At 36.2% G+C, this 17,464-nt stretch overlaps 1 long non-coding RNA gene across 1 annotated transcript in view; it reads left to right on the top strand.

Annotated features, from left to right (window-relative positions):
• Positions 1-15,680, top strand: part of LOC127846543 (uncharacterized) — a 43,958-nt gene extending 28,278 nt beyond the window's left edge. The window contains exons 3-4 of the long non-coding RNA XR_008033545.1: positions 15,090-15,210; positions 15,398-15,680. This is a non-coding gene — a long non-coding RNA (uncharacterized LOC127846543). The remainder of the gene's footprint in view (positions 1-15,089; positions 15,211-15,397) is intronic.
• Positions 15,681-17,464: the final 1,784 nt, after the last annotated feature.

Below are 17,464 nucleotides of genomic sequence, written 5' to 3'. Positions count from 1 at the left end.
ACAGAGCCTAAATAGAACAAAGTTGTTCCCGGCTTGGGATCGAATCTTAAACGTACGAATCTAAACAGGAACATCACAAACAATCAGTGTTTGTTTGGATGTTTATGCAATCCTTTTATGGAAAATGCTAAATTCAGGGGTACATGTTTTTACATGAAATATGCTTTGAGATTATACGAGCCTCGTTCTGAGAAAATAAGGCTTAATGCATTTGCGTAAAGTGTCGGCCTAGATAGCCTGTACAGTCCGAAAAAGGCTTATCAGGGACGATAATTTCTGCCTTCGTGGTATTTTGTTTTGTTTCAAGGGTCTCTCTTCTTAGCAAAATACCAGGTAATGGGGGAAGCGTCATTCCAGATTAGCCTGTGCGAACTGGGATGGCAAATCTGGGACGACACTTTACGTAAATGCATCAAGCCTAGTTTTTCCAGACCGCGGTCATGTTCTCGAAGACGATGATTGCGACTCTGTCGATTACATTATCTAGATACTGCACCCGCATTTACATACTGATCAAACTGTTTCTCATGACCATCTCCATAACTTGTAACAGCAACAACCTTCGATATTATTGAATTATATGTGCGGTGTTTCGTTTGGACGTAAAACGTATAAATTATAGCAGCATAGAAGCATTCACTAACCCCTCGAGGCGTTTTTTCGCTATGTGAATATGAGAATACTTTGTACAGGCATATTGACATAGCAAGTATGAGGACGTGATTTGCAATTAAATACTTCCCAATCAAAATGAAGGCTTGACAGAAGTTTGAAAACATATGCAAAATAAAAATTGTTGCTTTTGTGTCCCCTAAGGTTTGTATCAGGCTCTCAGAATATGTCTAAAAAATGTATTACCTTGCTTTTATTGAAAATTCGAAAGACGTTCATTTCCATGTCACAATTATTACTTAATTTTGTTGGAATAACATGCCTTTCAATGTCGCACTGGTCTTGAAATAATGTGCATTTTTGTTATCACAATAACTTAGCACTGTTGCGGTCAAATATTCAGAAAAGATGCTATGTCTTCATAGCAGTGCAATGTGGTGGGAAGTGAAGGATATCTGCAGGTTAATTAGCCTGCATATAAGCCTTGTTCAGGAAAAACTGGATGTAATGCATATTCGTAAAGTGTCGTCCCAGATTAACCTGTGCATTTCGCACTACTCAAGAGTACACTTATTGATTTTGTTAAAGGAATTTTTATCTAAATGAAAATCCAGTTTAGGATGAATGTGTCGATTAGCTTGTGCGGACTACATATGATTATCTGGGACGACACTTTGCACAAATGCCTGAATTAATAATGTGAAATATCGCATTTTATGCGATTTATACAAGTTGGTTCTGTTTGTATAACTGCATTTATTTACTCGCAAGAATACGGTATTTAAATGGCCCCTTGATATTTTTAAAAGCCTGCATATTTTAAAACAGAATAATTTTGTATTATTAAATCTACTTCTATCGTATGCTCATATAGATCTAAAACGCATCGTAACTTGTGACGGGAAACAACATTTCTAGTATTCAATATAAAATATTGTTCCAGACGGTCACAACTACGATTTAAACAAAACCACAAAATGAATTACATTTCAAAGCAAGTACAAGGTTCAGAAGTCATGGCGATTCTTTTTTATAGATAAAAGCAGAACTGGTCGTCCTTTCATAGCAAAGCGAACTATGTTAATATAATATAAAGGAATAATTAAGCTTTCAGTAGTCACTTTACCATTCAATGGAACATGGTCATGCAATTTTATCCATAAAACTCACTGGATGTTATTTTCATGAACAGCATACATAGGTATGACCCCGTCGATAGATGCCACAAATCCTCTTGATATTTGTACACGATAGATCCCATAAATACTCTTGATATATGTACACGATAGATGCCACAAATCCTCTTGATATTTGTACACGATAGATGCCACAAATCCTCTTAATATTTGTACACAATTGATGCCACAAATCCTCTTGATATTTGTACACGATAGATGCCACAAATCCTCTTGATATTTGTACACTATAGATCCAACAAATCCTCTTGATATTTGCACACGATAGATGCGCCAAACCCTTTTGATATTTGTACAAGATAGATGCCACAAATCCTCTTGATATATATGTACACGATAGATGCCACAAATCCTCTTGATATTTGTACACGATAGATGCCACAAATCCTCTCGATATTTGTACACGATAGATGCCACAGATCCTCTTGATATTTGTACACGATAGATGCCACAAATCCTCTTGATATTTGTACACAATTGATGCCACAAATCCTCTTGATATTTGTACATGTTAGCCTCACTTTCGGAAAACGTGGTTTGATACATTTGCGTAAAGTGTCGTTCCAGGTTAGCCGGTACAGTATGCACAGGCTAATCAGGGATGACACTTTGCGCCTCTTTGGCATTTTGTGCACACAGGAGCGAAAATTAAGTTTAGGTGGAAAGTGTCGTCCATGATTAGCCTGCACGGAATGCACAAGCTACTCTTGGACGACACTATACGCACATGCATTAAGCCCATTTTCCCAGAACGAGGATTATTTATCATTAATAACGTTCACACGTGCTGTCAGAGAAGCATGTTATTCACAGGTAAGAAATATACATAAAGGCTATTCGAATTAAATAAATAAATGAGCCTCGCTCAGTGAAAAGGGGGTTTAATGCATATACGTAAAGTGTGTCCCAGATGAGCCGGTGCAGTTCGGATTTTCATCAGAACAGTCTTCTTGTAAACGAAAAATTAAAAAGAAGCAGAAAGTGTCTACCCTGATTAGCCAGCAGAAAGTGTCTACCATGATTAGCCTGTGCGTGCTGTATGTCAGAAAGTGTCTACCCTGATTAGCCTGTGCGTGCTGTATGTCAGAAAGTGTCTACCCCGATTAGCCTGTGCGTGCTGTATGTCAGAAAGTGTCTATCCTGATTAGCCTGTGCGTGCTGTATGTCAGAAAGTGTCTACCCTGATTAGCCTGTGCGTGCTGTATGTCAGAAAGTGTCTACCCTGATTAGCCTGTGCGTGCTGTATGTCAGAAAGTGTCTACCCTGATTAGCCTGTGCGTGCTGTATGTCAGAAAGTGTCTACCCTGATTAGCCTGTGCGTGCTGTATGTCAGGCTAATCTGGGACGAAACTTTATGAACGTGCAGTTGATCCCCTTTTCACACAGCACGGCCCAACTGTGTATATATATGTTCTGTAAACTTCCCCTACGAAATATAGTCTGCGATAAAGGTACTATATTTTGTATATAGATTGTGACATTTTCTGAAGAGTGTCTTAATTTCTTAAAATGCTAGATTTAAACCATGGCACATGTAGAGCAAGAATAAAATAAATGAGAAAAAAAAAGAAATTTACTCCAGTGAAGCTCGAACCAGTGTGTGGAATTATAAAGGCTGTTGGTTAAACTCCTCGACCGACCGTACTGATAAAAATATTAAGAATAAGAAGAAGAATTGTTTATTAAACCAATCACGGGTCACATTAATAATGACATATGAATCACATATATAAAACAAAATTGCATCAGTAATACAATATACTAGTGCAATAAGGATATTAAAGAAATAAAGCTTAATTCAAGTTAGATGATACACAATAAAATAAAGTTTGATAACGCACAACAAAAGATTTCTAAAAGCAAATGCCCTTACTCATTATCCCCACGTTTTTCGGAGAAAAAGTGAGGATATTGTGGTGATGTGCGTCTGTCCGTCCGTCCGTCCTGGCCACCTGCTCCTCCTACACTATCAGCACTAGAACCTTGAAACTTACATACATGGTAGCTATGAGCATATGTGCGACGGTGACAGCGACGGAATTTTGATCTGACCCCTGGGTCAAAAGTTATGGGGGTTGGGGCGGGGCTGGGTCAGAGATTTTCACTCATTTTTTTATGTTATTTTACATTAACTTCTTCATTTCTGCACCGATTTACTTCAAATTGATACTGAGCCTCTCTTATGACAATACGGTCAATCTCAACTATGCATGGCCCCATTACCAACCCTGGGGCGCCCCGGCCACATAGGCCACGCCCTCCCAAAATCGCGTTTTACTATAATTTCTTCATTTCTACACCGATTCACTTCAAATTGATACTGAACCTCTCTTATGACAATACGGTCAATCTCAGCTATGCATGGCCCCATTACCAACCCTAGGGCACCCCGTCCACATAGGCCACGCCCACCCAAAATTGCCTTTTACTATTATTCCTTCATTTCTACACCGATTCACTTCAAATTGATACTGGACCTCTCTTATGACAATACGGTCAATCACAACAATGCATGGCCCCATTACCAACCCTGGGGCGCCCCGCCCACATAGGCCACGCCCACCCAAAATTGACTTCACTATAATTTCTTCATTTCTACACCGATTCACTTCAAATTGATACTGAACCTCTTTTATGACAATACGGTTAACCTCAACTATGTATGGCCCCATTACCAACCCTGGGGCGCCCCGCCCATAATAGGCCACGCCCACCCAAAATGGTCTTTTACTACAATTTCTTCATTTCTACACCGATTTACTTATAATTGATACTGAACTTCTCTTATGACAATACGGTCAATCTCAACTATGCATGGCCCCATTACCAACCCTGGGGCGCCCCTGGGTCAAACATGCGGCGTGGGGATACGCATCGGCCTCTGCCGCGCCATTTCTAGTTACTACATGTTTCTTATAAACAGTACATAAATGTTAAATGTACTCAGTATAAAATATATATAAACTCACAAGTAATATTAAGAGCCTACTCTAAACTATTATTCAAGATTTTGCATAATCATTATTCATAAATAGTATGTAATATTATGCAACATGTATCTAAAGTTACACAGATTTTAACAAATTGCCAAATTAGTTCTTTTATTGTAGGCATTATACAAGAAGGTGGCAAATAGTGAGATAATATCATGTTGTTCTGAGCTCATAAGCCAGACAAATTTCTGTTCATTTGAACGTTTATTATTTATCTTTTGTACATTTTTAAATAACTTTTCTCTATCATCATGAAAACATTGACAAAACATTGCAAAGGGAATTTCATCCTCTACCAAACTTAAGTTACATTAAAGTACAGAAACGCTGTTCAGCTGGGATTTTCTGATATCTGCCAGTTTCTATTCTTAATTTATGATAGATAACTCTAATCTTTGCAAACAAAATTCTGATATCTCTATATTATAACATATTGAAATATGGCTCTTTACAACAGGGAAAAAGTTCTAAGTTTACCACTCGTACTTGTAATTCTTGATCGCCAAGTTGATTTATACAGGGACACTAACTTTCGCTTTACAAGAGAATGCAAATTGTTATTATGCAAACTAGTTGAAGATATATTAAGACTTTTGAAAATATGATTAACACTTGTGACCCAGCTGTTTTTATCACTATTAACAAGTATATTGCCTTCACTAAAGGCAGATGACGATAAGGCACTCACTTTACCAGAATACATTCTCTGATAATATTTAACAGTATTACATATAATATCAACATATAAAGGATAACGTCCCAGTTCACCATATACAGCATCATAAGATGTTCGCATATGAATACTTAAAACATATTTTAAAAGTTCACATGATGTTTCTCACAATACATATTATCAAAAGATTTCAAAAGATTATAGTTTTCCTTCTTGACTATTGGAATATTGCTCTTCACTGTTCCCCATATTTCACTTCCATATAAAAGTATAGGTTTGAAAGTGTGATCAAAAGATTTAAAACTGTATCAACCCGTTGATGTAATTGCCAAAATATTTTACTCATTTTGAAACTTGCCTTTCTAGCGCTATCGTAAAGATCAATTTGGCAATAACTAATTATTGCAGAGGATGAGAAGATAATTCCAAGATATTTATAGGAAGTAACATGCTGAATTTCAAATTCTTTATAAAAGTACCTTTCCTTAGATATTCTACCACTTTTACAAAACGTTATTATATTTGTCTTTTTCAAATTAACAACAGAACCATTATTATCACATAAGTGCGCTAGCTTTCTTATACACCGCTGTAGTCCATTAGAACTAGTTGATAACAACAACAAATCATCAGCATATAATAAACAACGAAAATTCATATTACCAAGAGTAACTTGATCATCAGAAATATCAAACATAGATGGTAGATCATTTATGAAGATTGTAAACAATAAGAACTAAGGTTGTCACCTTTTAGAACACCGATCTTTAGGTTTAGTTCAGTTGGTTTCTTATCTATCTAAATATGAACTAAATTATCAGTGTACATATTTTTATAACGTGGTAAATTGGACCTCTTATACCAATTAAACATAGTTTATAAAGTAAAATAAAATGCATAACAGTGCCAAATGCTTTCGCAAAATCGATAAAACAGGCATACAACTTATCTCCGTTACTAAAATATTTGTCTAAAGTACGCACAATAAACATATGGTCTGATGTTCTTAACTAGATATATCATATAAGTGATTCATGGTTAGTTTCTTTTTACAAAAGTAACGAATACTACATAATCGTTTCAAATTGTTCAATCGAAATCGCGTTTGTGATTTAAGCCATTGCACATGGTGATTAACAAAGCTGTATTTTCATTATGACTTAACGTCACAACTGATGTTTCGCTCCCTGATTTACAGTTTCTCTAAGCGCCTTTGTCTTTGTTTTAATTAGCAACAAATAGAAGTTGGTCTCGCAGGAAAGATTTATTGTGTAAATGGTACTATGGTGAGCGGTAATGTTGGACTCTTTTAAAAGTACTACATATCCCAAGGTATCGGGTGTCTGGCATAATTAAAAAATGTATTTTTGTTTGAGGATTAAATAGTAATAATAGTCACCAGTGAAATGTCATTTACATTTTTAGAGAGAAAAAAAACACACACTAAAATATCTTAACATTTAAAAGAACGTTTTTACTACAAAAAACTTTTTTTAGCAAGAACGACATCCAATTATAAAATATACCGTTGCTTTATGCAAATATGCAATTATTTCCATTTCAATCATATCACGGAGGTTGTGTTGTTTTTTTAGTTTTTCACTTGTTATAAGTTCACTCAAAATATATGTTGGAATTTTTATTTCAGTTAATGACAAAAAAACAACAAGAAATAGTTAATTAACGAGACAGCTAAAAACTTAAATCCTCAGTGGGTACCACACATGAAAATAATATGAGGATAAATTTTCTAGAAATGGATTCATCATATCTCGAAAACCTCGATGAAATGATAAGTTTTCATTTAAGAAACCAGTCCTCTTAAATAGGAAGAGACTATAGATTTACTCCTGTCCCGTTAATATGTCCGTTTGCCTGTCTGTCTGCCCGCCCACCCGTCCGTCCGTCAGTCTGTCTGTCTGTCCAAGACATAGCAAGAAACTTGATTCGATAATACACATTCAGAGGTGTTATTATAATGAGAATATGTGTGTGACAAAGTGTGTGCATTCCCATTTGTTTGACGTCGTTTGGATTGCAGCTACTTTCAATCAGGTCTCAGGGTGTGTCCTAGCCCCTGGGGTCTTTATGCATGATGTTAAGTGTCGTCCCGGATTATATCAATACTCATGGTGTATCCTAGCCCCTGGGTCTTATGCATGATGTTAAGTGTCGTCCCATATTATATCAATACTCATGGTGTATCCTAGCCTCTGGGTCTTAATGCATGATGTTAAGTGTCGTTCCAGATAATATCAATACTCATGGTGTATCCTAGCCCCTGGAGTCTTACTGCATGTGCGTAAAGTGTCCTTCCAGATTATATCAGAACTCATGGTGTGCCCTAGCCCCTGGGTCTTAATGCATGTGCGTAAAGTGTCGTCCCATATTATATCAATACTCATGGAGTATCCTAGCCCCTGGGTCTTAATGCATGATGTTAAGTGTTGTTCCAGATTATATCAATACTCATGGTGTATCCTAGCTCCTGGGTCTTAATGCATGTGCGTAAAGTGTCGTTCCAGATTATATCAGAACTCATGGTGTGCCATTGCCCCTAGTGTCTTAATGCATGTGCGCAAAGTGTCGTTCCATATTATATCATAACTCATGAAGTGTCCTAGCCCCTGGTTCCTTAATGCATGTGCGTAAAGTGTCGTCCCATATTATATCATAACTCATGGTGTGCTCTAGCCCCTGGGTCTTAATGCATGTGCGTAAAGTGTCGTCCCATATTAAATCAATACTCATGGCGTATCCTAGCCCCTAGGTCTTAATGCATGTGCGCAAAGTGTCGATCCAGATTATATCAGAACTCATGGTGTGCCCTAGCCCCTGGTGTTTTAATGTGCGTAAAGTGTCGTTCAATATTATATCAGAACTCATGAAGTGTCTTAGCCTCTAGTGCCTTAATGCATGTGCGTAAAGTGTCGTCCCAGATTATATCAGAACTCATGGTGTGCCCTAGCCCCTGGGTCTTAATGCATGTGCGTAAAGTGTCGTCCCATATTATATCAATACTTATGATGTGTCCTAGCTCCTGGGTCTTAATGCATGATGTAAAGTGTCGTTCCATATTATATCAATACTCTTGGTGTGCCCTAGCCCCTGGGGTCTTAGTGCATGTGCGTTAAGTGTCGTTCCAGATTATATCAGAACTCATGGTGTGCCCTAGCCTCTGGTGTCTTAATGCATTTGCGTAAAGTGTCGTTCCAAATTATATCAGGTATCAGGGTGTGTCCTTACCCCTGGGATCTTAATGCATGTGCGTAAAGTATCGTCCCATATTATATCAGAGCTTATGGTGTATCCTAGGCCCTGGGATCTGAATGCATGATGTAAAGTGTCGTTCCAGATTATATCAATACTCATGGTGTGCCCTAGCACCTGGGGTCTTAATGCATGTGCGTTAAGTGTTGTTCCATATTATATCAGAACTCATGGTGTATCCTAGCCCCTGGGATCTTAATGCATGTGCGTAAAGTGTCGTCCCATATTATATCAGACCTCATGGTGTATCCTTGCCCCTGGGGTCTTAATGCATGATGTTAAGTGTCGTTCCAGATTATATCAATACTCATGGTGTGCCCTAGCCCCTGGGTCTTAATGCATGTGCGTAAAGTGTCGTTCCAGGTTATATCAGGTCTCATGGTGTATCCTAGCCCCTGGGGTCTTAATGCATGATGTTAAGTGTCGTTCCAGATTATATCAATACTCATGGTGTGCCCTAGCCCCTGGGTCTTAATGCATGTGCGTAAAGTGTCGTTCCAGGTTATATCAGGTCTCATGGTGTGCCCTAGCCCCTGGGGTCTTAATGCATGTGCGTAAAGTGTCGTTCCTGATTATATCAGAACTCTTGGTGTGCCCTAGCCCCTGGGGTTTTAGTGCATGTGCGTTAAGTGTCGTTCCAGATTATATCAGAACTCATGGTGTGCCCTAGCCTCTGGTGTCTTAATGCATTTGCGTAAAGTGTCGTTCCAAATTATATCAGGTATCGGGGTGTGTCCTAACCCCTGGGATCTTAATGCATGTGCGTAAAGTGTCGTCCCATATTATATCAGAACTCATGGTGTGCCCTAGCCCCTGGTGCCTTAATGCATGTGCGCAAAGTGTCGTTCCATATTATATCAGAACTCATGGTGTGTCCTAGCCCCTGGGGTCTTAATGCATGTGCGTAAAAGTGTCGTTCTATATTATATCAGAACTCATGGTCTGTCCTAGCCCCTGGGGTCTTAATGCATGTGCGTTTAGTGTCGTTCTATATTATATCAGATAGTGCTGCACCGAATCCAAAATTTCAATCGGATCCGAACTCGAATCCAAAGGCTCGGATATCGAATATCGGTTCGAATCCTAATTTGAAAGTAAAAATACGCAAAATAAATTATAATTTATATTGTTATAACCAAAATTAAGTTTTGAAACACCAGAACGTATATATGTCTTATGAGAAAAGTAATTAACTTTTATTATTATAATAAACTTTACAGCTACTAATATTTATACTATTTAAGCAGCATTGGTAGATGCAGCTGCAGCCGCAACAGCAGTAATGGAAGCAGAAATAACGACATCAAAAACAAAAACAAATACTTAGTAGATGACAAAATTGACTTACGTTGTTCGAAAAAAAAATATACCCGGTTCCAGATTCCGCAAATTTATCAAAATCGCACATACACGAAAAAGTGTAAGCATTTTAACGACAAACATTAATAATAATGTCTCATAATATGATTATAGGTGCTACCTAATTTACGGGCAAAAGCTTTTTTGTTTTTTTTTATAACCATGTATTTGTACAAAATATATGGACATGATTGTGTTCAAAATATAATAATTGTTGCAATAATTAAGTAATGCATCCAAAAAAATCAATTTTAAAACGAGTTACATGTTCCTAGCTTAAAGATCTAGCATCTTATATATTTATTTTTTTCTAGTCACAGGAATTTAAAGCTGATTCGGTCGCTGTGGTATAGTGGATGGGGTGTCTGCTAACTGGCTTAGTCACTGGGAGGTCTCTGTATTGATCCCTTAAGTGGGTGCATTCTTAAAGGGGCCTTTTCACAGATTTTGGCATATTTTGAAGTTTGTCATTAAATGCTTTATATTGATAAATGTAAACATTGGATCTTAAAAGCTCCAGTAAAAAATCAAGAATAAAATTAAAAAAGGAAAAAAAGTAGCCGGTACCAGGGCTCGAACCAGTGAACCCCGGAGTCCTGGAGTAAGTCTGAAGTAAAAACGCATTAGCCCTCTCGGCTATTCCGCCGGATACAACACAGTTTAAGTATTTAATACCTTATATGAGCAATCTTCGTAGTTTCGTAAATTTAAACGACAACAACAGAACTCTCCAAATTATTCAATCGTTTCGCGTTGCAACGCTTTATAATTTTTAGGTTTTCAAATCGTCAAAAGATACACATTATGGCTATATTGGACTATGGTAAATGTTCAATAATACTGTTTTCTCACAAATATCATAACTTAAACGAAAATTTGCGAATCTGAAACTTTTTTCAATTTTGTCAATTTACCAAACCCTGAAAAGATCCCTTTGAGATAACCCTAAAGATATACTATGGCGTACCATTTGAGTTGAAAGTCAAGAAGACCTACAAGGTAAAAAGAGAAATAATTGTACGTCGACATACACATATAAAATACACTTCGAAGTATATATTTGTATGTCAAAGTACAATTTGTACTTCGACATACATGTTTGTACTTCGACGTACACATTTTCTGAACAGCCAATCAAAAAACTTGTCTCTTGAGCCGCTTTTCCTACAGATTTATTCATAATAAATATGTAAAATCTCTTTTAATTGAGGACAAAATGAATAAAAATATCAGATTTGCAAAAAAAAACACATAGAAGTTTCAAGTATTTAATGCATTGAAATAGATTATATACAACTTTGAAGAAGATTCAATTGTTTCCTTTTTAAGATTAAAATTATTCAGCATATTGTGAGTATTTATTGATCATGCTGGGCGGAGTATCACGACCGTCCAGCGCATTACTGTGTAGGAAATTCCCAACGGTAACCAAACAGTTACCAAAAATTAACGGGATAAATAATGTATAATAACCTCCATGTTGGTCGTATTTTGTGATAACCATAACTTGCATAAGTCAGAGGTTAATTTCGCCACGCCAGGTCAATAAATACGCACAATATCTATGAGTTAGCGGTCGATAGTCGCATAATTTGGTATATATTATAATAACAATAATGTTTAATAAATACGCACAATATCTATGAGTAAGCGGTCGATAGTCGCATAATTTGGTATAAATAATAATAATAATAATGTTCAAAGTCAAATATCTCTAAAAGCTACAGATGTAAGGTGTCTTCTAATTGGCTAACACTCAAGGGTCGGTGAAAACTGTACGTCGAAGTACATTTCTCGTTCTACCTAGTAGGTCTTGTAGACTTTCGACGTTACGGTACGTCATATAGACACTAAGTACTGGTCCTACCCAGGAAACAGTTTGTTTCATCAAATGTCTCAATTCAACTTGACAGGGTGCTAAAGCAGTTGCATTTAGCAAACAGTACACTGATTTAACATAATCAAAATCATGTGATGTGTCAAATCAATTTTGATTGACAAATTTGACAGGATTTTTTTTAATCCAATAAGTTTTAGACTGTCAAATAACACACACACCGTATTGAAAGCCATGCCTGGAGCTTTCGTCTGTATACCACTGACTTTATCAGAAGAATGATTTCTACTGTTGGGAAACGTTAACAACGCTAATTGTCTTCTTATGTATTATCAATGTATAATTATGTGTAACAGCATAACAACATACTTGTTTCGCAATTTAATTTTTAATAAATACAGGTATCTTGCAGGTTTCGAATTTTCTTTCGCAAACTATTGTTGAATAGTTTAAATTCTGTCGCCACTAAAAAACTAGCCATTTTGTAGCGATTCTTAAATCACAGTCGAAACTGCATACACTTAGCTCTATAGTTACAAATTGAATGCAAATATTAGAATGCATCATGTTAAATCATCCATATTTTTTTATTTAAACTTTCAAATAACACATAACACAGTGCATACCGGTATATAAAAAGGTAAGTGGTATTGTGTGGAGATACAAAACACTTCACATCATTTATTTGCACATAAAATAATAGTTACAAAATAAGTAATACTAAAACACTGTCATCAACCTACAGTACAAGAATATTTACGTATATGAAATTACAAAGTGGTGTTATTTTATTACCTTTTACAAAATTAACAATGCTGGTTTTGTACTAGCCATAAAACATTTATCATGGATTAACAAGTAACAACAAATTTATTAATTACACAATAGAAAGGAAATCATATTAATTACATTATGCATTTACTAAACAAGCTATTTGCTACTGTTTAGAATTCCACTATCTTACTAAAAATGATCACAACATGTACTTAGTGCTTTTACATACTTGTGGTAAGTTTTGTATTACTAGTTTGACATTTATTGGCAGACACTTGTCGATATACAGACTAAGTTTGCATGGGAACTTTCATATTTTTTCAGCATAATTGCCTTCAAATAGTTAATTTAACAACCCTTTGACATTGTTTGCACATCTGATCTTATTATACCATAGCTGATTTTTGTTTATAGATAGACAGATATAGACTTATCAAGGTTCTATAAAAGTTCACACATGTTCCATCCAAGTAAACCAACAGAACCAATAAAGATCACCATAGATTATAACTGTGTGTATAGCTTGGAAATTTTGATAGTTCAGGAATCCCTCCTTAGTTGATTTCTGTAAACCAAAACTGTCAGTTTTGCTGGATAGAATGGCGTGTGTGATGCCCAGCTCTTGCCTTGGCAGAACAGCTTCTAAAAACGGAAAACCGACAAATATCTTAAAATTTAATAAAAAATGCAGACAATTTATAAATGTTTTTTGTTGATTTCGAATCTGAAAGATTTTTTACGTAAGATTGTGGTACGAAAAGCCAACGGTATCGGATTTTGTGGTTTTAGGCCTAAACTTATTACAGTGATATGTAACCTTTCGGGATATCGGTAAAGTGCGAGCAGACGAGGTGTAAATACGTTTAAAATTAAAGCTAAAAGACTAAAAAGTAAGATCGGAATATCTTTAAATTTTATGAATAAATGTGTTTCTGATAGATAACAACGACAACTTACCAGAATATTGCGCATGATCACACGTAAAACTTCTTTCTGAGAGCGAATGGAAAATGCGTCACGAATTCTGACAAATAAACAGTAGGGTGTCGTTATTGAAATACCGCGAGAATACTGGAAGAATAGAGATGCCAACTATAATGCTTAAAACAAACGTTTGTGATTTGTCAGGATAATAATAACAATAAGATATTGAAAAGATCATCAAAGCAAATAAATTCGACAGTAATCTGAGATTCGGCAACATATTTAAGAAGGGTTATGTTCACGAAAATTGTGTTTGGTAAAAACTGTCACTATATGTAGTGAACCAGTCTTCGGCTTATACCCACTGAAGATGAGTATTCAGGGGAAATAATTGAGTAATGACTTAATTCTGGAACGGTTGCGAAGAAAAACAAATAATGCGAGAATATTTAGTGCGATTCGCTACACAATTATGATGTCATTGATATAATTTTTGGTATGTATTTACATGTGATTTAGCATATGTCAAAGTGTTTTTGATTTGTTCAAGGTCATAAATAGCATCGCGAAAATATGTGTCGCGTGTAAAAAATTTTTGAGACCCATCCCTATGTGGTATTCTTATGTAATTTTATGTCTAAATTTCCATATGTATGAACGGTCAACGCCCGCTTCGCGGGCTTTTGCCCGTATTAAACACATCTATGTCAGCGGGCTTTTGCCCGTATTAAACACATCTATGTCAGTCAGATATAATATGAATAACGCTGTATTTTAACAAGCAAAAAACGCATCACACGCAATCTGCAATACGTAGTAATAAAATACTTCGTAACGACCAGTTATAAGCCAGAATTATTATGCTGATAAAACCAAAAATGCTTCCACACCGAGGATTTTAATTGTTTATGTGCATCGCGATTTTTCTTCTGCGCCATTTTGCACCATCGAAAACGAAAGTAGACTGTGTATTACCATGTTTTTGTCGAAAAAGTAACGATAATTGTGACAAACTACATACCAGTCAGCCTTTCAAACAGAAAGAAACAATTTAACGAAACGTATAAGGGCGAAAGAAACAATTAACGCTAACGAAAGGTTAAACTCAAATAAGATCCGGATTCGAACCCGATTTTACCAATCACGGTTAGATCCGCGAATCCTCGTTTGGATCCGCGAATCTCATATATTTCGGATATTCGGTTCAGCCCTAATATCAGAACTCAGTGTGTGCCCTAGCCCCTATGCATGTGCCTAAAGTGTCGTCCGAGACTAGCCTTTATCAGCTTAAATGGATTTTCGCTAAGAAGTGACTATTTAAAAGAAAAAATGCTATACAAGCGTATAGTGTCGTTAGTCTGTGCGGAGTGCATATGCTAATATATGATAACTGTTTATGCAATACAAATGCATTTAACCACATTGCGACATATACTTTATATATTTTTCAGGCTATGGACAGGGGTGTTTTGGTAACGGTGTTGCTAGGCCTAGTTGTGTCACTGTGCAGTCAAAGCGACGCATTTGTTGTCTGGTACAAACATCCGTTCAGTCGTCACGTGACAGAAAAGGGTAACACTTCACTAGTTTGATTATAAATAAGCCTCGTTCTGTGGAAATGGGGCTTAATACATTTGCGTAAAGTTTCGTCCTAAATCAGCCTGTACGGGAAATTTGTTTAAAGTAAATAAATAAATAAATTAATTAATTAATAATAGACGAATAAGTAAATTTGTCTTTAAAGGATTGCTTGTTTTAGCCCCCAGAAATCTCATGAAATGGAAGTCAACGTTCAAGGACGATGCCTATTTCAAGGACGATGGCTATTTCTTCGGATGGGGAGGCAAACGTAGGCTCGCCGAGGGACTACCGGGATAAAAAGCGACGTCGACCAGAATCACAACAGGAAGTGTTGTATAATGTTCATTTGAAGCGTCTGTACATTACAATTCAGTGTCGATGATTCAATAAATTGTGCAACGTTCAAACCATTTAGCTATTTCGTGTAAATAGAAACTGTTATTTGCATACAAATGACAAACCATGTGTAAATGTTCAAAATAAATACATTAAGTATTGATAAACATGTATTTCATTAAACTCTCTCCCAAGTAAGGTACATTTCATAAGTTTGCCACTTAGATGAGAAATTGAATGCCTTCACATTTTAATGACTAGCCTATCATTTCAATACCCAATAACACAATTTTTTCAACGTTCTCCACTAACAACCTCAGTGTATTAATACATGTAAGTATCAAATGTGTCAAATGTTACCAAATTTCATATTCACACATACACGTGTCTTGTTTGGGGATATAAGGCTTGGCCGTTAATTTCCGTACCGTTGTCGAGTAATAAAAATATTCTCTTACATAGTATTATGTCTTTAACAGGTCGAATGTTACTGACGATCATGTTATTCACATACTTGTCAACAAAACTAAACAAAACCAGAAAAATCTTTAAAAAAGACATACGGAGTCGATTGTGTATGTATTGTTAAAAGATAATCATCTGTATTAATGCGATCGAAAAATCGCGGTAGTTTTTTATCAGCTGCATCACACCTATTTAGGTATAACGCCTGGTTTGGTGACTTATTTCTCGTTATAAGACACTGTTTATAATGCATCTATGTAGACAACAGTTATTTGTCCCCTACCGGTTTCACCGGATGGGACTTATGGTATGCGCTATGTGTGTCCTTCCATCCGTCCGTCAGCCACTCAGTCTGTCACACTTTTCTGGATCCTGCGATAACTTTAAAAGTTCTTCATATATTTTTTTCATGAAACTTGAAACATGGACAGATGGCAATATGAAGATTATGCACGTCATTTCATTTTGTTCCTACGTCAAGAATTCTCATTGCTATGGCAACAAAAATACTAGAAATACTGCTGAAAATGGTGGATCCTGCACACTTTTCTGGATCCTATGATAACTTTAATAGTTCTTCATATTTTGTCTTGAAACTTGAAACATGGATAGACGGCAATATGGACATTATGCACGTCATTTCATTGTCTTCCTACGTCAAATATTCTGGCTGCTATGACAACAAAAATATATTAAAATTTGTATATATATTTCTGACAATGGTGGACACGGTAGGAGACATATATTGCTTGGCAATAGTCTTGTTTTACTCGTTATTTGTAGGAAAGTAAATCATCGCGATCATGTTAAATATATAGGCGTAGTTGATGATACTCGAAAATATCACGAATCATATTTATGTTAAATCACATGCAGAATCTGTTATTTACCACCGCTGTGTGCATGACCATTATCGCATAAGCACAATATACTCTGCTTAGTTGTATGTTGTCGAAAAATCTTGTTTCGCCAAAGTGCACGCTGTGGCGTTGAAATCACGATATCCCGAATGAATGACCGCACGCCGCCTTGGTTACCGAGCAAGTTTTAATGTACATAACGTACAGACAGGTTACGACTGCACTGATGGAACGACATCGCATGTAAAATTAAATGCTTTAATATGTTCAACTATGGAAACAGAATCAACGGCTTTTTGAAAATCTGGATATGGAACATCAATACTGACATGCTATAAAATATACAACTACACAACATAGGTAATCAATCCATGTTTCTTTTCAATTTTAATGGGGCAGCACTGGTAGATTACACATTTTCTATCCCGCGCAGTTATGGTGTTTTGGGGCAAATACGAAAATTCTACTGGCGGGAAATTTTGTCATGAATTTATTTGTCATACCCGGTATATAAGGGTCGAGTTATATCAAAACCTATGTTAGATTTCAAATAATACACTAGAAAATTATTACCAAAATGGCTT

This window comes from Dreissena polymorpha, chromosome 9 (assembly GCF_020536995.1).
Source record: "Dreissena polymorpha isolate Duluth1 chromosome 9, UMN_Dpol_1.0, whole genome shotgun sequence".
Taxonomy (NCBI): domain Eukaryota; kingdom Metazoa; phylum Mollusca; class Bivalvia; order Myida; family Dreissenidae; genus Dreissena; species Dreissena polymorpha.
Note: the sequence above shows the minus strand (reverse complement) of the source record. Positions and strands in the feature narration are given on the sequence as shown.